The following is a 23,619-nucleotide window of genomic DNA, read 5'->3' as shown; positions in this document are numbered from 1 at the left end:
TCCAATGTGTCATCACTAGAATAGTGTATGAGACTAGTGTATGAGAAAAGTGATCTTGTCTGTTTGTTCACCACACATCTCCACCCTGGCACAGAGTATGTACTTAATAAATATTTCTTGAAATGATAAATTTTCCTTTCTCCCCAGTTTCCTCATCTGCTTAAAATTTATATTTGATCTTGTAAGTGTCCATATAAACATCCCAAAGTCCTCTTTGGAACTGGGTTAAAAGGATGAATACCTGCATAAATTTTAGTCTTCAAATATTGAGTTTATAGTCCCTTTTGATAATTATAATTATTTCACACATAAAATAGAGTTCAGTGTGCTGTATTTTTATTTTTTACTTATTTTTTAATGTGCTGTATTTTAAAAAATATAAATACTTCATATATGAAACAATTATTTTAGACTTCTAGTGGTCCTGTATTTCTGATTTCATCATTTGATTTGCTTTTAAGATCAAAATCTGTTTTGTTTTTCCTAGAACAGACTATTACATGTAATTTGATTTAGAAAATAAAAAAGTGCCATACCACGACCCAGAAATATCAGCAGTTATCACTGGGAAGGGAAGGAATAAACAACTTAATCCACCTCCTGACCCCCACCCTTGGCAGTCTGTCTGTTTATATTGAAGAAATTTTTCAGAATCATATGCGTGTATCAGCAAGGGTAAATCAACATTTTTCTCCTTTTTAAAAATCAATTTTGTACCAGGGGATTTTAGCACTAAGCAGTAGTTGCCCTTTTGCTGCTTTTTTTTTTTTTTTGGTCTCAACTCAAGAACATTAGATAACCGTTTGAAGATGAGAAATCAATGAGGCTTTCCTGAAGATGGGCCTCAAGAGCTCACATTTTGCAAGCGGCTTTAAAAGTTTCTACCTGAGGCAGGAGAACTCCTGGTTGGCAATCTTCTTAGACCACTTATTCTACTTGGCCCTGACTCACGTCTGTAGCCTTTACCTCTAGTTGGTCAATTGCTGTTCTTATTTTTATTTTTTTTCAGGTTGCCTTTTAAATAGGTTGGGTTGGGAGAAATTGCCTTCATTTCCCACTAGTGAGGTCAGGAGGCTGGAGTCAGGCTGGTCCATGCAGTTTGGTACTCCTGGTCACAGCTTAAGCTTTTCTTTAAGTGGTTTCTCTTTCTTTGAGCTAGATAGCGAGATGCCGCACATGCAGCCGGCACTTCACAAAACTGGGTTCTGTAGGTTTTTGTGAATTCACTAGTGGATTTTTAATGCCTTTAGAACATACTGAGAGAGAGAGAATGAGAGAGAGAGCATGAGAGGGGGGAGGGTCAGAGGGAGAAGAAGACTCCCTGCTGAGCAGGGAGCCCGATGCCGGACTTGATCCTGGGACTCCAGGATCATGACCTGAGCCGAAGGCAGTTGCTCAATCAACTGAGCCACCCAGGCGCCCCTGAGCCGAAAGCAGACGCTCAACCAACTGAGCTACCCAGGCGCCCCATCCTCCTGTGAGTTTTAAGTGTTTGTTTCAGAGGGAAGAACCATATCTCTTCTTCTTCTTCCCCCACTCCTCCTCTTCTTCCTTTTCTTCTTTTTCCTATTCTTATTCTTCTTTATTCCTTATTTTTCCTTCCTTCTTCTTCCTCCTCTTCCTCCATCTTCCTCTTTCTTGGTCATTTTTAAATGTCTGCAGACTGGTGGGAGAGGACTTCACCGGGCCCACTCTTTGCCCCATTATGTAGTTTGGGCTGTAGACGCTGCCTTTCCTGGGTCAGAAGACGAGATTGGTTGCTTTTCATGCTCTGAAAAATCGCACTTAGTTTGTACAAAATGAGCAGCAGGCTCACTTTGAATGCCATGTTGTGTTCATTAAATAAAGGTATGTTAATGGTTGAAGAGTCCTTTTAAGTAGGAATTTGGAAAATTTGTTTTATTTAGATGGGTAATTTTGGTATTGTAATTGAACTAACATGAGTTCACCCCTTGGTGAGTTATAGATAGGAGCTATACCGGGTGGAGTTGTTACACAAAGGAAAGTTGACTTGCAGCAAATAAGGAGGTCCCAGGGAATAACTTTCAAAGCCATGACCCCCTGAGCAAGGGTGAATGGGTTCCTTTTGTTTAAGGTTAGGATAAATACCAGAAAGGGGAGTTTTGTCCTCATTTGTAGAGGCAGGCATATGGTCACACATGCACCTTAAGGAAACATGCCTATACATATGTTGTGTGTTACGTTAGTGAGGTTTGTGCTCCTTTTTGGACAGAGGTTTTAGCAGTATAATGAGGTCGAGGTAACTGTCACTCCATGGTCCATGTGCACAGGTGTGAGCCAGTGGTTGAGCTCAAACTGATCTGGATGGTCTGGGCCAGCTGGAGGTCTTCGGGCAGTTGTTACTGCTTGAGAGAATAGTTTCAGTTGCCATCATGGGATGCTTTGCCTGTTGGGTCTTTGTTCCAGAGAAGCTGGAAAAAACTTAAGGAAAATGTGGGACAAAGGTCGGTGGGTCCATGCAGTAGAGGTCAGGTCTTGAGGTCAATCACGTAGGGTCATGCTGGTGACGGTATCAGTCTCTGTTTCCCATAAATAGTGAGTTATTTTCATGGTGAGTTTAGGATTATATGTAGTTAGTAGTACTTTCAAGTGTTTTCCAAGAAAACTTTAGGTAAATGTTTAATAAGAAGTATGGGAATTTGTTTTCTACAGATGCATTTATAAATTTACCTTAATGTTAAATAATTAAGTCATCATTTCTTAGGAAGATTTTTTTTTTTTTAAAGATTTTATTTATTTATTTGACAGAGAGAGAGAGAGAGAGCACAAGCAGGCAGAGTGGCAGGCAGAGGGAGAGGGAGAAGCAGGCTCTCCGCTGAGCAGGGAGCCGGACATGGGGCTAGATCCCAGGACCCCAGGATCATGACCTGAGCCGAAGGCAGCCGCTTAACCGACTGAGCTACCCAGGCGCCCCTCTTAGGAAGATTTTTATTGACTTTGATAGAAACTTCAGCATTCCTGAAGGTGATGGAATTTTTCAGGACCCCAAAACTGTTCTCCCACTTTATGACTTAGCATGATGTTCTTATAGTTCTTAATGATCTTGCCTAGACAAGGGTCTCATGATTAATGAAGGGAGAGTGAATGCTATTAATTTATAGCTTAACCATTTCATGTGAAATCTACTTGAGGTTATTTTTTTTTTAATTTTTTTTTTTTTTTAAGATTTTATTTATTTATTTGAGACAGAGAGAATGAGAGAGAGAGAGCACATGAGAGGGGGGAGGGTCAGAGGGAGAAGCAGGCTCCTTGCTGAGCAGGGAGCCGGATGCGGGACTCGATCCAGGGACTCCAGGATCATGACCTGAGCCGAAGGCAGTTGCTTAACCAACTGAGCCACCCAGGCGCCCCCTACTTGAGGTTATTGATTAATGAGTTGTGTAGGACATTTCTTGAATGTTCTGGCTATGAAATCATGAAGTTTGCAGTTTTCCTAGGGTGATGGGGTAAAAATTATTTTAATTTAATTGTATGGAAAAACAAGGAGTGAAGGCATGCATCCTCATCTTCATTTTCATTTCTTCCCAGCATTGACCCAGAGCTTTGTACATAGCAAGTGCTCAACAAGCAAATGTTGACTCAGTGAAGTCATTGATGCCATGACTTTTACAGAGCCCTTTTCCATTCTCATGTCCCCAGACCCCTGTTGCGAGGTCAGGTTTTCCCTGGTCAGTTCTTTTCTCTTCATCTCTCAGTACAGGTTCTGTCCCTTTCCTGTTACCTCTTTCCATTTGGTGTTTTCCCATGAGCATGGTCTTGCTTTGTTCACTTTCCCTATGACCCTTGGTTTATTTTGTCATATTTTTCCCCCACTCTATTTCTGTCAAGTTCCTTTTTTTCTCTCAGCAGCTAAAGAAAAAAACAAGTCCCCAAAAGGTTATTTACGTTCAGTGTTGGAAACCATCCTCTGTGCACATTGCTGGACTTAATTATTTTGCCATTTGGAAAATGTGTTCGAGTTCAACAAGCTTTCCCATTTTACTACTTACCTTTAAACCTGTTTTTTTGTTGTTGTTGTTTTGTTTTGTTTTTTTGGTGTGGTTTTTCTTTTTTCTGTTTGTTTCTTTTGTTTCCCTTTAGTTGTCCCTCATTCCTTCTCTTCTTTGGATGTGGAGTGAGGTGTCCCTTCCATTCTTTACTGCTGGACTAATTGCCTTCCTAAAATCATTCTTTTTGTTCTCATTGCTCGTCATTCCCTGGATTTAAACTTTGAGTTATGTGCTCAGTCCACCCTCTGCACTTGCTGAGCATGACCCTTCTCACACTCTTCTTGAGTGATCCAGGACTATATTGCCAGGATTCAGACTCAGTATTAAGAAATGATGGGGCACTTTTACAGGTATAGTAAGAGTAAAACTTGCCTCAGAGGCTTGCCATAAAATTATTTCTGGGTACATGTGTGTTGGTGTGGGAGGGATTAGAGCAACTGACAATTGGGTGTGTTAATGGAAGGTATCCCCATGAGAGAGACTGTGTAACCTTGGGCTGCGACTTTGTCATTCAAATTCATTGTTGTTTGTTCACTGCTTAGTGCTGTGCCTGATGCATACTTGATGCTCAGCAAATATTTATGGTCTGCCTTTGTTTCAATTTTTTGTCTCAAAGATGAAAAAAAGTTCTGTGACCATTCATGTTACTGATTTTATGTACTTGAAAAATTTTTTTTAATTTTAATTTTTATCTTTTTTTTAAGATTTATTATTTTTAAAATACATTTTTATTTATTTATTTGACAGAGAGAGCGAGAGAGCACAAGCAGGGGAAGCAGCAGAGGGAGAGGGAGAAGCAGGCTCCCTGTTGAGCAGGGAGCCTGATGTGGGGCTCGATCCCAGGACCCCGGGACCATGACCTGAGCCAAAGGCAGACACTTAACCGACTGAGCCACCTAGGCACCCCTGTACTTTTTTTTTTTTTAAGGATTTTATTTATTTATCTATTTGAGAAAGAGAGCAGGGTGGAGGGGAGGAGCAGAGGGAGAGGGACAAGCAAACTCTGGGCTGAGTGCAGAGCCCAACACGGGGCTCAGTCCCACCAGCCCAAGATCATGACCTGAGCCAAAATCAAGAGTCAGACTCTCAACTGACTGAGCCACCCAGGTGCTCCTAATTTTATGTACTTTTGATGTATTTCCAACAATTACAGTATTTCTTTCTTCCAGATTATTAAACTGTTTTGTTGGGACAGCATGGGCTTCCTTCCACATCTTTGCCTTCTCTGTGACCTCTTCCTCCCCCATCTCTTCTTGTTAACCCAACAGAGACACCCTGTATATAGTATGCCCACCTTCTGTGAGGATCCCATCACTGTGAGCATCTGAACTAAAATAGCTGTCCCTCTTGCTTCAGGTTTGAGGCAGGGTTTATTAGGAAAGGCAGGGCCATGATGGTGAGGAGGGAGAACACCAGAGATAGCAGTGGGAACTTGGACACTGGTTGGCATACAGACATCCCACCACCTAAGGCCGCCTTGCAGTCCCTCTGCCACTTTAATCACTGTGACAAAATCACTCATGTCAGTTTATAGCCTCATCTCTCGCAATAAAAATAAATCCAAGCTGTTTAACCTTTGTGTGTGACTTTGTTCACCGGAGTTTGCCATTTGGTACCTGGAGCTACATTTTCTTTAAGACAATGATGCTTGTCTTCTGGGAGAGTGACATGTAGTATTTTTGATGGATCTGAACTCAGATGACATATTCAACCAAGGGGTTCCCTTGATATTCTTGGAATTTTGATTTTTTTTTTAAACTGGGGTTTTAAACTAAGTATAATATCTTTTTTTTTTTGCTTTAAGTCCCAGATATTTTCTCGTCTATTATTTTCATTTTTTCTCCAGTTTTTGCCACCGTTTTATGGCCTAACAAGTTAATATAAAATATTTACTTTATTTCTTAGGAGGTAGATATTACCGACATAGGACTGTTACTCCATGAAATCTCCATGATGCTAAAAGACCTGCACATCTGATTTAAATCAGAAAAAACACCGCTAGAGAATAGTTCCTTTAGTATAAGTAGAGACCCCAGAGAGGGATGGCACTCTGAGCTGTTTTTAAGCACATACATGTTAGTGTGAATGAAGGATCTGAAAGGGTTAAGACCAGAAAGGAAAGTGAAGGCATAGGATGGTGAGGAGGTCCCACGTCAAAATCTTAGGATCAAGTAGCTGGCCCGTAGAAATGAACTCTAGCAGTTCTCATGACTTCAGCTGACCCATTGTAATCTCAGGAACAAAATTATGTATATTTTAATTGTGTATATATATTTTTAATAAGAGCTTTATTGGGGTATAATTTGCATACCACAGAATTCACCCATTTAGCAATGGTTTACAACTCAAAATATTATTAGTATATTCACATAGTCGTGCAGCCACCCCCTCTGTCAATGTTAAAACATTTTCTTTTTTTATTTATTTGACAGAGACACAGCGAGAGAGGGAACACAAGCAGAGGGAGTGGGAGAGGGAGAAGCAGGCTTCCCGCTGAGCAGGGAGCCCGATGCGGGGCTCGATCCCAGGACCCTGGGATCATGACCTGAGCTGAAGGCAGACGCTTAATGACTGAGCCACCCAGGCGCCCCGGTGTTAAAACATTTTTATCATCTCGGGGCACCTGAGTGGTGTAGTCGGTTAAGCGTCCAACTCTTGGTTTCAGCTCATGTCGCGATCTCACGGTTGTGAGATTGAGCCTGCTTTGGGTTCTGTGCTCAGCTGAGTCTGCTTAAGAGTCTCCCTCTCTCTTTGCCCCTCCTCTCTGGACTCTCTTCATTTGGACAGCTCTGGTTTAAAAGGTTTTAAATGATTTATTATTTATTTTAGAGAGAGAGATTAAGAGAAAGAGTGTGTGAGGAGCACGGGGCGAGGGGCAAAGGGAGTGGGAGAGAGAATCTCAAGCAGACTCTGTGCTGAGCATGGAGCCCCATCTCACAGCACTGAGATCATGACCTGAGCCGAAATCAAGAGTCCAGCGCTAACCACTGGGCCACCCAGACACCCCTTTACAAGGTTTTAGAAAGTTGAGTCAATATTAACCTCCCTGCAGCTTTCAGCTATTAATTTTTATTTCTTGTAGTTTTTCTGGCCACAGTAGTAGAGACATTTCCACATGTGTGTTATTCATCCCTTAGCTGTTACGTGGCATCTACGAAATTGATCATGTGAAGGTGCTTGTGAAAATTTCTTTAGGACATGGGCGCCTGGGTGGCTCAGTTGTTGGGCATCTGCCTTCGGCCCAGGTCATGGTCCCAGAATCCTGGGATCGAGTCCCACATTGGGCTCCTTGCTCGGTGGGAAGCCTGCTTCTCCCTCTCCCACTCCCCCTGCTTGTGTTCCCTCTCTCGCTGTCTCTTTCTGTCAAATAAATAAATAAAATCTTAAAAAAAAAAATTTCCTTAGGACAACTTTTGTTATTATTTTTTTTAATTTAAAAAAGCTCCTGTTGGGTGCCTGGGTGGCTCAGTTAGTTAAGCGACTGCCTTCGGCTCAGGTCATGATCCTGGAGTCCCAGGATCAAGTCTGCATTGGGCTCCCTGCTCAGCGGGGAGTCTGCTTCTCCCTCTGACCCTCCCTCCTCTCATGTGCGCTCTCTCTCTCTCTCATTCTCTCTCTCTCAAATAAAGTCTTAAAAAAAAAAGCTCCTGTTTTGAAATAGTTCAAACATACAAAAAATGTAGATAGAATAATGTGATAGACGCTCTTGTACTCACTACACAGAATCAACACAAATTTAATAGTTTTTTTTTTTTTAAAGAAATAAACATTATAGATTCAGTTCATGCTCCCCTGCCTTCCATTTCCTCATCCTTCTCAGGGGAAATCATTATCTTGCAATTAGTGTGCATCCTTCCTGGCTTTTTTATACTTGAACTACATAAATATTTATCCATAAACAATATATATTACTATTTTGTGTATTTTGTACATGCACATATTTGGTATCATATATATTCTTTTGCTACTTCTCAATACTGATTTTCAATTTCTTGTGCTGGTATAGGTAAAATAATTGAATTTTTTCCTTTTTATTGTTGTCTGGCTTTCTGTGTTATAAACTTACCATCATTTATTTCTTTTTATGTTAATGTATTTATAGATTTTTTTCAAGTTTTTGCTCTTATAAGCAGTGTTTGCCATTGATAGAGTTTCTGTGGGTCATATATTTTGATGTGAAATTGTTGATTCTTAGGGTTTGTGCATTTTCAACTTCAACATTATGTAGAGACATAATGCCAGATTATATAGTGATACACCAGTTTATACTCCACCGGCAGTGCATGAGAATTTCTCCATCTTCATAATCATTTGGAACCCTAAGACTTAAAAACTTATAAACATGGATGTGAATGGTGTCTAATTATTTTACTTTCCATTTCCCTGATGACTAATGAGATTGAGCGCCTTTGGTGATCATATTTCTTCCTCTAAATGGTCTATTTATATATTTCCCCCATTTTTCTGTTGGGGTATTTGTCTTTTTCTTACTAATGTATGGCATTTTAAATATATTCTGGATCCTTTTCTATCATTGGTTATTGCAAATTCTTTTAAAAATTATTATGGCTTAGCCATTCTCATGGTATCTTGTTGCAAAATTAACAGTTTTTTTATGTTATGCTTGATAGCCCCGTTATGGTTCTTTGTGTATTACTTTACTACTTTACTACTGTAAAACCCATGATTTTTTAAGAGCATGTCTTAATTTTTAGTGAAATAAGTCCCTATATAGTTTTTTTTTTAAATTTTATTTATTTATTTGTCAGAGATAGAGAGCACAAGCAGGGGGAGCGGCAGAAGGAGAAGCAGGCCCCCTGCTCAGCAAGGAGCCCAGTGCGGGACCCGATCCCAGGACCCTGGGATCATGACCTGAGCCGAAGGCACACGCTTAACCGACTGAGCCATTCAGGTGTCCCATTCCCTATATAGTTTTTAAAAAAAGTATTATAGGATAGTGATTAAGAGTTGGAGGGCCTGGAATTAGGCTGCATGCTTTCAAAACCTGCCTTTGCCACCAGCTCACTGTGTGAACTTGGCACACATTTAACTTTTTACACCAATTAAGAATAGTACCTAGCTCATATGTTGTTGTGAGGATTAAAGGAGATAATACACATAAAGCTTGTGGCTGAACATTTGGCATATAGTAAGAACTCAATAAATGTTAGCTCCTTTTTTTTTTTTTATTTAGCTTCCATAATGATTATTTCTTGGTATGAAATCAGTGCCCAGTTTCTTGTGTACAAAAATCACTGGGTTTCTTGGATTGTTTCACGAGAGCTGTGGTTCCTTTCAGATGTTCCAGGAGGGTAGGACAGTTTGGACCCTGGTGGTAATGCCGGGTTCCAGCTTTGGCGTCATTGAATTCTTCCAGGGAATTTAACAGAACAAGTTAATCTTGTTTCTTTTTTTTTTAAACTGAATTAAAGTTGACATAACGTTACCTTAGTTTCAGGTGTACAACATAGTGATTTCACAAGTCTATACACTACGCTGTGCTTACCCCAAGGGTAACTAACATCTGTCACCATACAAGGCTATTACAATATCATTGACTGTATTCTCTGTGCTGTGTAATTTTGTTTCCATAATATTAGTTCAGACATCAGGTGGGATTTGTTTTCTTAAAATTGAATGAGTAACAGTGCAGCCTCCTTACTTTGGGATGGGAGGCCTGAAAGGAAAGCAGGACACAGAGGCTAACAGGCAGTGGGATTAAAGGTCGGACTCTGGGTTCCTAAACCAGGCTGAGTGTTGGAATCTGTATATAGGACTGGATTAGAGGATAAGATGCTCTATTTTAATAGCTTGTTTTGTTTTCTTTTTAAAAAACATGTTTTACTTGAAGAGCCTCGGAAGGCAAAAATCTAAACGAACAGACCATTGAGGAAGAAACGGCTCCCAAAATTTTATACAAAGTAGCAGTTTTTATAACAAAGTCTATTTTTCTTCTGTGAAAGCTTTGCATTTGCAATGCGTTTATGACAACAATCCTAATTTTTAATATAGTTTTTATACTTTATTTTTAAAAATTTTTTAAAGATTTTATTTATTTGAGAGAGAGAGAGACAGAACACAAGCAGGGGGAGGAGCAGAGGGAGAAGGACGAGCAGACTCCGTGCTGAGCATGGAGCCTAATGTGGGGTTCAATCTCACCACCCTGAGATCATGAACTGAGCTGAAACCAAGAGTCGGACGGTTAACCAGCGAAGCCACCCAGGCGCCCCTTCATATAGTTTTTAATAACAGCTTTGTTGAGATAGAATTCATGTACCATAAAATTCATGTACCTTTTAGCAGTGGCGTTTAATACAACTTTTAGTCATTCTCAGTTCTCTTTTTTCTTATATTCTGGCTCTTCCCTTTTTATCATTCTGTTGTTTTGGGTCCCATTGTACATAAGCTGTGATCATAAGCCCCTTTGCTGAGCTTCTTGTTGAGATGACTCTGCCCAGCCTTAGACATAACCTTCAGCACAATGGAAGAACTTCCATTTTCTTGCAGTGGATTTCCATATTTAATAAATATTTTAACACTTAATCAATCAACCATGTGTTTCTCAATTTCCAACAGTTTTCAACAGTCTTTCCAGAATCTGTTATTTCAAAGATGATTGTGTTATTTCTCTTTCTCAAGAAATAATTAGGTTAGAAGAAGTCCGTATGCTTTTATTTTAGCATCATATGCTCACTGCAGAAAGTGTTCAGGGGGAGAAAAACTCCCAAGTGCAGATATTGTTGCCGGTGGTAGTAGCAGTGTGTGTGTGTGTCTGTGTGTGTGTGTCTGTGTGTGTGTGTCTGTGTGTGTGTCTGTGTGTGTGTCTCTCTCTGTGTGTGTGTGTGTGTGTGTGTGTGTGTGTCTGTGTGGAGAGTCTTTGCAGACCGTCCCGTCTCCATGGGGCTTTGTTCTCACATTCTACTTGATGAGAGAAACAGCTACACTTGCCTCTGTACCTTCTAGCCCTGGTGCACTTGGGTATTTTAGTTATGTTTGAGCTATTAATCATGCCTTTTTATAGCTCCTGTTCTCTGCAGCGTGTTTTCACTAGAACTAGAGATTCTTGATCTCTCCTTTCATCATCCTATCTTTGAATAATGAGGGAACAGAGAAGATTGCAAATATTTAATAGACTTTGATTTTTTTTCTTATGAAGTTTAAACTTGCCAGCTTTGCAATTAAAATTTTTCCATTGTTGTTTTTTTTTTTTTTTTCAGATTAAGGCTTAATAACGGGTTTGTGTGTGTGTGTAGACGAGAGAGAGAGAGAGAGAGAGAGGAAAAGAGAGATGGAATTATTTCGTGTGATTATATTTGTGAACTGACATTTTAAAAATTCACTCCATAAATATTGAGGGCCTACTACATGGCAAGCACTGTTCTGGGCCCTTGGGATACATCAGTTAATTTTAAAAAAAACAAACCTGATTTCCTTTTTCATGGGACTTATATTCTAGCAGGTAGATAAACATATAATAAATGATAAGTTATATGGTGTATTACAAGGTGGTGAGTACTATGGAAAAGGAGGAAAATACAGCATGGTAATGGGGATTGGGAGTATAGGTGTGTGTGGGTATCATAGGTTGTAATTTTTAATAGGGTAGTCCACTATGTCTCACAGAGAAGTGACATTGGGAAAATGTCTCTGGAAGGAAGTGGAGAGTGAGCCAGGGATCTATATCAGGAAGAGCATTCCAGGATGAAAGAACAGCCAGTAGAATGACCCCAAGACTAGCGTGTCTGTAAATTATGAGTAACAGGGCTGTTACTCCAAAGATTTGTGTTGGAAGGTCTCATTGAAAACTGTACTGGGGTAAATATTTGGAATTATCCATGTGTCTGGCAGTATTTTCAGTTGTATCCTGTGTTCTCAAAGGATTGCATTTTCTCACCAAAGAAGACCATACAGATTACAGATATATCCCCCTCCACCTCCCCACAATATTACGCATTTGGATTCTTCTTTGCAAGACAATATTACTTCCATGCAGTTAAATGTATTTCTCTCTGATGTTTAAGTACATGCATGGCTGTGGTTTTCTTTCTTTGCAGGATGTTTTATTCTGTGTGGTTGGTAGATATTTTTGGTGTTAGCCTGCCGTAACACTTACAGAGCAGTACATAATTTCTGCTGTGCCTAAGAGATGAGAGGCATGCTTCCAACCGATCTTTGAACATATCCTGTTTCACAAATGGAGGCAATAGGCCTAAATTGCATTAAGAGAGTTTTGTTAGCTATGTAAGAGGGAAAATAAGATGAGTCAGTATTGGAACAGACCACAAATAGGGGTTGAGTCACTATCTCAAGAACTTATAGAATAGGCTCAACAATCATTTTTTCAAAATAGTTTTTTTTTCCTTTAACGATTTATTTATTTATTTACTTGTGAGAGAGAGAGAGAGAGAGAGAGAGAGAGAGAGCATGAGCAGGAGGAGCAGAGGGAGAGGGAGAGAATCTCAAGTAGACTCCGTGCTGAGTGTGGAGACCAACGAGGGGCTCAGTCTCACAACTATGAGATCACAACTGAGCTGAAACCAAGAGTTGGTTGCTTAACAGACTACGCCACCCAGGGGCACCTCAAAATAGTTTTGAATAGATACTTTTTTCCTAACAGGTGGGAAATGAATCACTTAAGTCACTGAGTTTCCCTAAAACTCTAAGTCCCATTTTTCTCCCTCTGTCCTATAGATAATGCGTATTTCAAGTCATGTAGCCAAATGACTACCACTCTCACTAACAAATATTGGTTGAATAAATTGGGCGTGGAATACAGGTCAGAAATTTTCAAGGACCATCAGTGGAATGCACGTGCTAAGAAGAGTTATACCCTCTTTAACAATGATAGTGTTTGTAACCACTAGAGAACTAAAAGAAGCCAATAAAATAGTTTAAACTAAATGAAAGCAACCTTTATTATGGTTATATTCCTGAGAGCTCCTTCCTGTTTTCAGCTAATTCCAATTTGCAAAATAACTTTTATTTATATTATTGTCAGAGAACAGTTGTCATGTTTATTTTAAATTCATAAGTGAGCACATACTTTGTGCCACGCAAAGTGCTAAGTGTTGGGAATACATGGGCAGTTGGTACAGAGAGTGGAGGGTGATGTAGCCGTAAGGCATGGACCTCAGAGAGGGACGGAGGAATTGTCATCTGGAAGGGACAATGGGGAGCTCGAGAACAATTCTGAGTCCTGGATGTAAAACAAAATTCGATTTACATGTACTCAGACTTGTGCTACCCATGTGGTACAATGATAGACAGCACTGATGGAGCGAGACTGTTCTGTGCACCTTACGCATACTCAGTCTTCCCAGCAATCCTGAGGTTGGGACTGTTGTTCCCATTTACCCAATGGAGAAACTGAGGCACAGGGAGTTTAAATAACTTGTGCAAGATCATTAATTGGGGAAGGGGTGGAGGTAGAATTTGAGACAGGAAATTTGGCTCTAGAATCTAGGGTCTTAGCTAGTACCCTCTGCAGCTTTTCATAAGAAACTGCGCACAGTTTTAAAACAGAGGGAAACTCTTGGGGCGCCTGGGTGGCTTAGTTATTAAACGTCTGCCTTCGGCTCAGGTCATGATCCTGGGGTCCTGGGATTGAGCCCCACATCAGGCTCCCCGCTCGGCGGGAAGCCTGCTTCTCCCTCTCCCACTCCCCCTGCTTGTGTTCCTGTTCTATCTGTCTCTCTCTGTCAAATAAAAAAATAAAATCTTAAAAAAAAAAAAAACAGAGGGAAACTCTTTAGGATAAAACACGTTAGCGCTGGATTATTCCCTTATATAGTAGTAAAGTATCCTTGCAGACAATTAAAATCTGTGGACAGAGACTGTATTTCCTCCGAGTCTTCTGTGGTTCTCCTGCAGTTCCCTGCCCATGGAAGGGGTCAGGAGGTGGTGGTGGTATGGAGATGGTAGACCCATGCAGGGAAGGCCAGAGACAGAGAAAGGGGATGGCTTGGTGGCAGTTCTCTGAGGATGCTGATATGGGGAACATTTGCTTCATTTGCTTCCGAGCAACAACCATTAAAAAAACTATCATAAAATGGATAGAAAGGCCGTGCCCAGGCTGTTTCCTTTGTAAAAGAGAATCAAGATGTCTTGCAGGAATCCTTTCTTTAGCCCAGCTTGTCAAATGCACGAAGCCCTCATTAGGCTCTAATTTGTGCTCAGTAGAGGCAACAGCTAGAGAGTTTGTTCAGCTTCGTATCAAAACACATCCGCAGCATAGAGACCCAGGTCATTTATGGAACATCAGAAACCATCCAGCGCCCCTGCATGTGTGCTCCTTTGTTAAGGCCAAGAGTTTAAACAGAAGGAAGAGAAAATGGCTCTGCTCTAGCTGGGGGCTCCCCAGCTCCACCAGCCCACCCTAAGGAGGCCATGGCTGCTTATAACCCTGCTTCCTTATACTTTCTGTTTCTTACAGAGAGAGAGTCACATTCTACCATTCCTTTCTTTTTTTTTTTTAAGATTTTATTTATTTATTTGATAGATTGAGAGCACAAGCAGATGGAATAGCAGGCAGAGGGAGAGGGAGAAGCAGGCTCCGCGCTGAGCAGGGAGCCTGATGCGGGGCTCGATCCCAGGACCCTGGGATCATGACCCGAGCCAAAGGCAGACGCTTAACCAACTGAGCCACTCATGCCTTTGATATGAAGTTGTTTCTAGCAAGGGCCGAGTGTATGCCAGTGAAGAAAAGAGTGGTGGGACTAAGAATTTTATTTCTTTTTATATTTAGACACAAAGTCATAAAAATAATTGGAAATCTCCAATATTATGTTGTGGTTTTTTTTTTTTTTCTTGCATGAATTTATGTTTCAGGGCCAAAGGATACTCTACACTTGATTTTGACTTTATATCATTAGACACCATTCGCTTGTCCTAGTCTCGAAGACCCTTTAGTGATGACCTGTGTCCTATCTCCCTCTTGTAGGGCAGCAGGTATTCCTTTTATTCAGGCTTCTTGGAGTCAGACTCACCAGCTTATACACTTTGCTTGTATCTAGTAGTAATTACTTTCTAGGTTACAGTTGGCTACAAACTTTCCTTGCCATGACGTATACACACATGCACAGAAATGCATATGCAAGCCTTATTGGATGTACAGTGGATAATAGGACTTGATTTGTTGAGCTTTTCTGTCTCTCCTAATAACAGTATCTTTTAGAATTTTTTGCTTTCAGAGATTATTTATAGTCAATATATTTATAGAAGGCATTTCACTTTTCTAGGAAAAGTGTTTAGTGCTAAAGATTAGGTGACAAGAATGATCTATTTATTGCTAGGGCTAATAGTGACTGGCTCCAATAAATGAAAAAAGTACAAGTAAAATTTCTGGAGTTTCTTTCATTACCCTTCTTCAACAGAATAATTTCATTATTTTGTTACCTCTTTTTTTTTTTTTTTTTTTAAAGATTTTTATTTATTTATTTGACAGAGAGAGACACAGCGAGAGCAGGAACACAAGCAGGGAGAGTGGGAGAGGGAGAAGCAGGCTTCCCGCTGAGCAGGGAGCCAGATGCGGGGCTCGATCCCAGGACCCTGAGATCATGACCTGAGCCGAAGGCAGACGCTTAACGACTGAGCCACCCAGGCGCCCCTTGTTACCTCTTTGATTTTTCCTAGTAACATGTTTGAAAAATTATACTTACTTAATTTCTTTAGATTTTGATGCTTTTGAAGTTAGCATCCCAGAAAGACTATAGACTAGATACATGTAAGGCAGCACACATAACAAAAATTTTCTTCTGGGGTATTTGTGTTTTCTCTCAAACATGCATCATGGATGGATTCTGAAAGTTTTCCTGTAACGTAAGGGCAAGGAGTTATTCTTCAAAGCAGCTTGGAGACGTCAGCTGGTAGTATGTGGAAAGCCCTTCGGTTTAAGAATCTGGGGGGTAGACTCATGTCATACTGAATCTTTGAAACAGCTTCTTGCTGTGTTCTAACCTATGCATGCCTGGGAAAATTCCATGGTTTTGAGACATGGTTTCCTCCGAGATGGCTGGTAATGTTTTCTTTTTCTCTCTCTTGTACAAATTTGCATTTCTTCCTTTCCTTCCTAGTTGTGTTCAGATAGCTACTTTGTTCTTCATATCAATCTTCATTCTAGCTACTTGAGAAACAAACAAACAAAAAAGAAATATTTTTGCAGGGGTTCTTGTCTCTGGAATTCTCTCATTTGGTGTCCTAATGAAGAAAGCCCTTGGTGGGTGACTGTCAAGTTATAGATGAAAAACATCTTTTGAATATCTTTGCCATTAGAAACTTACTGCCTATTTTTTTTTTCTTCTTTTAAGTGGGAGCTTTGTTCTTGCAATATTTTACTGGATTATTTCTTCACTATGTTCTTGGAAAATTTGTGGACAGTTGAGATATGTTAGGAAGTTAGGAATCTGGTCCTCTTGAAGTTTAGTATATGTATGTGTAAGTTTATGTTTATGTGTAAGCGGAAAGCCCTCCAGTTTTAGTCTTTAGTTCTAGGAGAGAAAAATCCTTTTTATCCCATGTGAATTTGCTTCCCAAGGAAAATGCTATGGAATTCCTATGTGCCAGCTCTTCATCATGGGATTTTGTTCAGTGTTATTTCTGATTTTTCTTTCCTTGAATGCTTGGAGCTGGCCCTTTAGTGGAAATGAGTCATAGCTCTCGGACATCTCTAATATCTTTGTAAAAAAGATGAAATTAAGCAAGCAAGCAAACAAAAGTCCATTGACATGCCAGCACTGAGTGAAGTGAATCTTGATGTGAAGAACTCACCATTCTTAATTTTATTCTTTGGACTTGGCCTGTTTCCGATGTTGCCTCCAGGAGAGACTGTGACCCAGCTGGCAAGAGACAACCCTTATTTCAAGGCCTGCTTTTAAAATGATCTGACTTAGAGCCGAACTGACTAGTTACTCTTTTGATAATGTAATAGCTTAACCGTTTACTGATTTTCCCTCCTCTGCTCTTTTTACCTTTTACTTAGCTTGCAGTAGTTACATTATTCTTTGTAACAAGCTTTTATAGACTTTCACCATAAACAACAATTTTAAAGTGTTTTTCTCACAGCATTCTATAATTAATACTCTTTTCAGTTCACATTTGGGGGAAAGCAAGATAAAGTATAGGAAGGTTTCATAACTCACTCTTAAATATTGAGTCACTTGTGAGGCCAGGAAGACCTGTCATCTTTCTCCCCAACTTTTTTGCAGTAAGGAAGAGTATCCTTTTTCCAGGGCTGATTCATCTTTCGTTTGCTGATTTTGTTGCAACGAAACGTTGGGGTTCCTTGCACTCAGATTTAATTACGGCTCAATAACACTACATATTATATTGTTCTCAGGCTACTAAAGATCTTAAAGGCCTGCTCTGACTTCAGAATTATACGAGTAAGCGTTTCTTGTTCAGGCTCTAAATGAAGGCCTAGTAATGGGCGGTTAATGGCCAAGATGATGGAGAGACCGATTTATCAGAAGATAGCTGGAGCATAAATAGGTAATGAGGCTGCCTGACTTCCTGAATGAAGATGAGACCATCAGAGCTGGTGCCTGTCAGCACAGTCTCTCTGCCTCTAGTTGTGGGAGCAGGGGCCCCTGGAGAGAAGGACCCTTGGCCACCAGGGAATCACAGCCTTTAGGGCTTCCAGTGCCACCAGAACTGGAAGCGTCAGCCAGGCGAATTCAGAGAATGCTTGTCAAGAACTCATTAAAGAAAGTCTTTTTTCTTTTTTTTTTCTTTTTGTGATGTATACGGCTTCACCTAGAGGTTCCTAGGTGCAGAGATTTATATGGCATAATATCTGCCCTTGGGTCATCCATCCCAAAACAAGGGTATGTCCCATCGATTGAACATGTTTGCCTCAATTGTAAAATTTTTCACATCAAATAAAGTCAGTGCAAGAACTGGCATTTGAGTTGGAGAGCAAGTTCAACTAAAGGGGAAAACCATGGGAACTGGTTACGCGTTAGGCTCACACATGTTAGCTCTGCACAGAATTCCACTTCATGGAATTATTTTCCTATCTTAACCCCCTAGCCAGGGGAACACTATCCTGCTGATGTGGCCCCAACAAATTGTAGAATGAGGAATCTTAGTGTTAATAGATGTGTCTCTTTGAGCTCTTTTGTCAGAAGTTCACATAAGGCCGTGGAGTAATTATAGTGAGATTATGGTGATTTTTCAATTGGCCTTTTCTGTTATAGAAAAAAAAGGGATAATATATGCAAGTGATTATTGGTATTTTGTTTTTTACTGAGCTCAGATGTACACTTGTATTTTTTTTTTTTAAACTACCTTGACGCAATCAAAGAGCAAAGAAGTATTTAGGATGCAGCAAAGCTAAAGATTCTGTTACGTGCATTAAAGACTTCTTTCTAATAATGTTAATTACTTTCACAGTTACTGGGTTACACAATACCATTTGACTGGTAATACTCCCATCCATTGGTATTCATTGATTCATTATTCAAGTTGGGCTTAACTAAAAACCCAAACTTCCTTGTCTTTCTCTCTGTGTCAAAGTTCTGATTCTCCCATGAAAGTTTTAGTGTCAACTTAGCTTTAAAAAAATGGTTATGAATAACGCAGTCTTGAAAAGTTCATTTGTACTTATTTGATCTTTGGGATATGTAGGTTGGCCCTGGTTCATGGGCTCTAGGAGATGCAAGGAGAAAAAGGCTGCCAGGAGGCAAAATGCACAGGAGCATGGAGTTATGTGAGCTTCACATTTAAATTTCAGCTGTTACCCATGAATAATAAATAAGCCTCAATCTGGGAATTTATAGCAGGTTCTTCTGGTCCTAAAATTCTGTGACTCATTTTTGAAATTTGAAATTAAAATTATCCTTACATAATTTTATTCATTTATTAAGTTTTCTTGCCATCTGGATAGTTATTTTATATCTTTCCATGTTTTTCCCTCAGTCTTTTGTTTCACAGCTCCTTTTGATGTCAGCCTCAGTCCTTAAAACACACGCATACACTCACACACTTTACCATGTCTGTGTAACTTTTTTTCATTAAAAGATGGATTTCCATGTCCACTTTAAACTAATTCTTAATTTCTTAGGTTTTAATCAAATTGGCCTCAGAACATGTGCTCTGTGTCAGATGTGGTAACGCTGTTGACTTTTCTGGTGAAAACAGAGTTCTAAACATTGTTTTTCATCGTTTAATTTTCTTTTCATATGCTTTAAAAATGCTCTTTAGAGCATTTTAATGACTCTAAAATAATGTTCCTATTATAATAATTACTCCTAAGAACTCAGTAAAACCTGCATGCACCTCCAAGCTGCAGAACGAAAGCTGGGATGAAGCGTGCTGTGAACAGCCTCTTCTACCGAGTAGTGTGACTTTGCAAATGACATTTGCCCACAATGGCCTGTTTCCTTATTTGTAAAATAAAGATGTTGTATTATATGAGCTCTAAGAGTTTTCTCCATATTATTGTATGATACTGAAATGTTTGATTGTTTTCAAAATCGCAAATCATTTTTTTTTTTTTTTTTAAGATTTATCTATTTATTTGAGAGAGAGAGTGAGAGAGAGAGAGAACATGAGCGGGGTAAAGGGCAGAGGGAGAAGCAGACTCCTCGCCGAGCAGGGAGCCCGAAGCAGGGCTCGATTCCCAGACTCCAGGATCATGACCTGAGCTGAAGGCAGATGCGTAACCGACTGAGCCACCCAGGCACCCAAAATCGCTAATCATTCTTATGTAGTAATTTGAAAGAATGCATTTCTGCAAAATTACGCTTTTTACATATCTCTGAGAGCCATTACTACCTTTTAACATTCAAATGAAAGTTAATAAGTATTAGAATTTTTGTTTGGCAATATATGTTAGCATACCCCCCCCCCCCAAAAGAGGAAAATCCTGATATTATACTAGTTCTCTCTTCTCAAACATTTACTTTTCCTTTGAACTAAAAAGGCAGGGTCTAAGATTAACTTTCTGAGAACCATCCTGGCTCCCATTGATGGTGTTGGCTAAGAAGCTAGATTGTTAATATAGCATGAAGTCAGTTAAATTCTACTTAATTGTTTCTCCAAGATAACCTAAAGACGTAAATATGTTTGTTCTCTTTGGCCTGCTTTTTTAAAAAAATTTTTTATTGTTATGTTAATCACCATACATTACATCATTAGTTTTTGATGTAGTGATCCATGATTCAATGTTTGCATATAGCACCCAGTGCTCCATGCAGTATGTGCCCTCTTTAATACCCATCACCAGGCTAACCCATCCCCCCACCCCCCTCCCCTCTAGAACCCTCAGTTTGTTTGTCAGAGTTCTTTGGCCTGCTTTTTAAGTCAAACATGGGGAAGGCAGATTCTGGAAAGAGAGAAGGCCACACAGAATGCAAGGAAACCATGCTAACATTTATTTTAGCGGTCACCACGGCAAGTTTGGTTTGGCTGGGCAGCCTTGTGTTTGGAGTTTGATCCTCGTGCCTTCGTGGATGTCTGAGCTACAGCTGTGAGCGCCTTGGTTTTAACCAATCCACGGAGGAGAATGACATTGAACCACTGGTGAAATCAGCTCTTCATGGGAGCTGCTTTTCTAAACGTTGAGGAATAATGCCAGCAATGCTGTATTGGTTTCCCATTGCTGCTGTAATAATTACCACAAACTTAATATTATAAAACAACAAAAATTAATTTTCTTACAGTTCTGGAGATTAGAAGCTGGAATGGGTTTTACAAAGCTAAGATGCAGGTGTTGGCAATACTGTGTTCCTCTAGGGGAGAGTTGTTCCTTGCCTTTTCCAGTATCTAGAGGCTTCCAGTATTCATTGGCATATGGCTTTTGCCTCACCTTATTCTAATTTCTATTTCCATTATCACATTTCCTTCTCTGACTCTGACCCTTCTAAGACTCTGGTCTTATAAATTGGGCCCCCCTGGATAACCCGGGATAGTCTCTCCATCTCAAGATCCTTAAATTCATCACATATGCAAATTCCCTTTTGCTATGTAAGGTAACATGTTCATAGGTCCCGGGGATTAGAGTGTGGGCATCTGTAGGGTCATTATTCTATCTACTACGGATTCCTTTTAGTCATTCATGTGTCACCTAGATGCCAGTTCCTTCCAAAGCCTTCCAGGACCACCTAGAATCCCATCCACCCTGGTCACCTGTTTACCTTGTTTTATTAAATCTGGGAATAGTGTATTTATTTTCTCAGTTTATTTTTTATTGTTCATCTTCTGTCATTTTATTTGTCACTTTCTGTCTCCTTCCCCTAGAAAATAAGCTCCACTAACAGAGAAACATGGTCTATTTTCTTCACCAAATCAGAATAGTTCCCAGCACTTGCGAGACTCTCAGAAGGTATTTGTTGAGTGAATCACTCTGTATACAGACTAAGGAAGCTTGCTTTAGATTAAAACAATATTAATATACTGTTGTTCCTATTACTATCAATAATGCAAATGTTTTTTGCTAAACAGCAGTTAAACATTGCTGTCAGTAGATTTGAATTTAAGTAATACGTTTCTCTTTGGGACACATGCGAGATCAATAAAATAAGATACTAGATGTTTTAAACTGAAGCTGCAGGAAAAACAAAACGTAAGAATTAGATGAAATTAATATAAACAGTAAGTATCTTGCTGAAAAAGAACGGTGATGTTATCTTGATCCCTACACTGAATCAGGATACCATGATGAATAACATGGGGCCTCTGCCCCGTTCACCCCCGTTAAGTACCAAGAAAGAATGGAGAGAAGAGAGGTTTTAATGGAGACATCAGTGCTGGGAAGCAGCGCTATCCTCAGGCTGTTCCAAAACATGGTTGTTAGCACTTCCGGAAACTCAGAAAGCTTTTAGACAAAAGTAAAGACATTATCCACTGACGTGGCATTAAGAACAACCTTGATGGGGCACCTGGGTGGCTCAGTTGGTTGAGTGACTGCCTTCGGCTCAGGTCATGATCCTGGAGTCCCGGGATCGAGTCCCACATCGGGCTCCCTGCTCGGCGGGGAGTCTGCTTCTCCCTCTGACCCTCCCCCCTTTCATGTGCTCTCTCTCATTCTCTCTCTCTCTCAAATAAATAAATAAAATCTTTAAAAAAAAAAAAAAAAAGAACAACCTTGATGGAAGGAGTGCACTTCTGTAAGCAGGTAATTTATAGCTGTTCCATTGTTGTTCGTTTATGTATCCAGGTGACTGATAAAATGAGTCAGTCAGGAAATACTGAGTCCCTGATGCTGGTCAGTCCTGAGGCCCTCGTATCATAGTGAACAGTATTGAGGAGGAGGAGAGAAGGAGGTTGGAAAAGACTGGGAAGACTTCAAGGAAGAGGAGTGTTTAGACTGAACTGTGTCTCCTCCAAAATTCCTGTGTTGAAGCGCTAACCCCTGCTGTGACTCTGGAGATAAGGCCTTTACAGCTGTAACTGAGGTTAAATGAGGTCATTAGGGTGGGCCAGGTATAGAGAAAAGGCCACGTGAGGACAGTGAAAAGCCAAGGAGAGAGGTCCCAGGAGAGTCCAAATCTGCCTACCCCTTGATCTTGTAGTTCCAGCCTCCAGCCTTACTATGAGAAAGTAAGTTTCAGTTGTTGAAGCCTCCTAGTCTGTGGTACTTTGTTAGGACAGCCCTAAGAGGTTGATACAAAGAGGAGCTTGAGCTACATCTTGAAGGATGGATAGGGGCCATTTCTGGGAAGTGGCCTTGGTGAAGATCATTATCCAAGGGTTGGTTCAGAAAGGCACTCCACAGAAGTGATGAATGAAAGCCACAAAAAAAGTTGGAATGCACCCAGCTTGATGAATTAAAGAGAAGGGAGAACTGACCACGGATAGGGTACGGGTGGGGCCTTGGAGACTTGTGTACCATTCTGTCTGGGGTGGGGAGAGGTGTCTGTGGAGGATCTTGATATCCAGGGAGAGAAAGTTTGTATTTGGTACAGTAGAAAATCTGGGGCTTACATTTGGGTTTTGGTAAAGAGTCAATTTTAGATCAGGGAGAATATGATCTGTGGCAGATACGGGAATGAAGAGTAAGGTGTGGCTTCAAAAATTATAAAAAGGAAAAAAAGCCAGAGTTTGGTGATAGCCTGGTGTTACCTGGGAAGAACCAGGAGTTAAAGTTGAATGGTTAATGAAATAATGAGGCTGAGAGGTATCCAAATAGTTCTTCATTCTTGGGGTTCCATGGGGACTGGAATGTGTTAGCACCTGAGGTATTACATTCTCTTACCCCTACTTCTTTCAAATACTTTAAAGATAAGAATTGTTTTTTCTTTCCAAAAAGCTTTATTATTATTAATTAAGCGCTCTCTCTCTCCTTTCACCTAATACCATAAACTTACTATGTGTGAAAATCCCAGGGATGATTGAGGTGTCCTTAATGGCCCTCAGAATCCTAGGATGTTTCTTTTTTTTAAGATGTGCTGGTTCTCTGGGAACAGTAACACCATCTGCCTCACATACTACTTAAATACGGTTGCTCAGATGGTTTTTATCTATAAAATAGATAATAGATAAATAGATTCTTTTATTCTCACTGTTGGAATTATACATGTTTATTTTAGAAATTTTGGATACTAGAGAAACATAAACAAAAAACTTAGTTCATGGTTCTACTGCTTAGCTAGAGCTACAGTTAATATTTGGA

General features: G+C 40.1%; 1 protein-coding gene across 12 annotated transcripts in view; it reads left to right on the top strand.

Moving 5' to 3' along the window:
- Nucleotides 1-23,619, top strand: part of ADAM22 (ADAM metallopeptidase domain 22) — a 220,734-nt gene that overhangs the window by 10,024 nt on the left and 187,091 nt on the right. The gene's annotated exons all lie outside the window — the stretch shown is intronic.

Source organism: Phoca vitulina, unplaced genomic scaffold (genome assembly GCF_004348235.1).
Source record: "Phoca vitulina isolate PV1807 unplaced genomic scaffold, GSC_HSeal_1.0 scaffold4, whole genome shotgun sequence".
Classification (NCBI taxonomy): domain Eukaryota; kingdom Metazoa; phylum Chordata; class Mammalia; order Carnivora; family Phocidae; genus Phoca; species Phoca vitulina.
This window is presented reverse-complemented; position numbering and strand designations above follow the sequence as displayed.